The sequence below is a fragment of the Arachis duranensis genome, chromosome 5 (assembly GCF_000817695.3).
Source record: "Arachis duranensis cultivar V14167 chromosome 5, aradu.V14167.gnm2.J7QH, whole genome shotgun sequence".
NCBI classification, from domain to species: domain Eukaryota; kingdom Viridiplantae; phylum Streptophyta; class Magnoliopsida; order Fabales; family Fabaceae; genus Arachis; species Arachis duranensis.
The window spans coordinates 57,047,841-57,049,552 of record NC_029776.3 but is presented as its reverse complement, the minus strand read 5'-3'; positions in this window follow the sequence as shown (position 1 = coordinate 57,049,552).

The window sequence follows — 1,712 nt, the reverse complement described above, 5'->3', positions numbered from 1 at the left end:
GAGATTGTTGGTATGAAGCAAGCTATGGTCATCTTGTAAATCTTAGTCAGGCAGATTCAAATGGTTATGGAGGATTAATGATTAAAATATAAATAAAACACAAAGTAAAGATAGAGATACTTATGTAATTCATTGGTGAGAACTTCAGATAAGCGTATGGAGATGCTTTGTCCCTTCCGTCTCTCTGCTTTCCTACTGTCTTTATCCAATCCTTCTTATTCCTTTCCATGGCAAGCTGTATGTTGGGCATCACCGTTGTCAGTGGCTACATTCCCATCCTCTCAGTGAAAATGTTCAACGCGCTCTGTCATAGCACGGCTATTCAGCTGTCGGTTCTCAATCATGTCGGAATAGAATCCAGTGATTCTTTTGCGTCTGTCACTAACGCCCCACAATCGCGAGTTTGAAGCTCGTCACAGTCATTCAATCCTTGAATCCTACTCAGAATAACACAGACAAGGTTTAGACCTTCCGGATTCTCTTGAATGCCGCCATCAATTCTAGCTTATACCATGAAGATTCTGACTAAGGAATCCAAGAGATATCCACTCAATCTAAGGTAGAACGGAGGTGGTTGTCAGGCACACGTTCATAGGTGAGAATGATGATGAGTGTCACGGATCATCACATTCATCAAGTTGAAGAACAAGTGATATCTTAGAACAAAATTAAGCTGAATTGAATAGAAGAACAATAGTAATTACATTAATACTCGAGGTACAGTAGAGCTCCATACCTTAATCTATGGTGTGTAGAAACTCTACCATTAAAAATACATAAGAACAACGTGATCATTGGCTTCGGCCCCAGAGAGGGAACCAAAAGAACCAAGATGTCTAATACAATAGCAAAAGGGTCCTATTTATAGAGAACTAGTAGCTTAAGGTTTACAAAGATGAGTAAATGACATAAAAATCCACTTCCGGGCCCACTTGGTGTGTGCTTGGCTGAGTATTGAAGCATTTTCGTGTAGAGACTCTTCTTGGAGTTAAACGCCAGCTTTTGTGCCAGTTTGGGCGTTTAACTCCCATTCTTGTGCCAGTTCCGGCGTTTAACGCCGGGCAGTTTTGAGCTGATTTGGAACACCGGTTTGGGCCATCAAATCTTGGGCAAAGTATGAACTATTAAACATTGCTGGAAAGCCCAGGATGTCTACTTTCCAATGCAATTGAGAGCGCGCCAATTGGGCTTCTGTAGCTCCAGAAAATCCACTTCGAGTGCAGGGAGGTCAGAATCCAACAGCATCTGCAGTCCTTTTCAGCCTCTGAATCAGATTTTTGCTCAGGTCCCTCAATTTCAGCTAGAAAATACCTAAAATCACAGAAAAACACACAAACTCATAGTAAACTCCAGAAATGTGAATTTTGCATAAAAACTAATAAAAACATCCCTAAAAATAGCTAGATTCTACTAAAAACTACCTAAAAACAATGCCAAAAAGCGTATAAATTATCCACTCATCACAACACCAAACTTAAATTGTTGCTTGTCCCCAAGCAACCGAAAATCAAATAAGATAAAAAGAAGAAAATATGCAATGAATTCCGAAAACATCTATGAAGATCAGTATTAATTAGATGAGCAGAGTTTTTAGCTTTTTGCCTCTGAACAGTTTTGGCATCTCACTCTATCCTTTGAAATTCAGAATGATTGGCTTCTATAGGAACTCAGAATCCAGATAGTGTCATTGATTCTCCTAGTTAAGTATGATG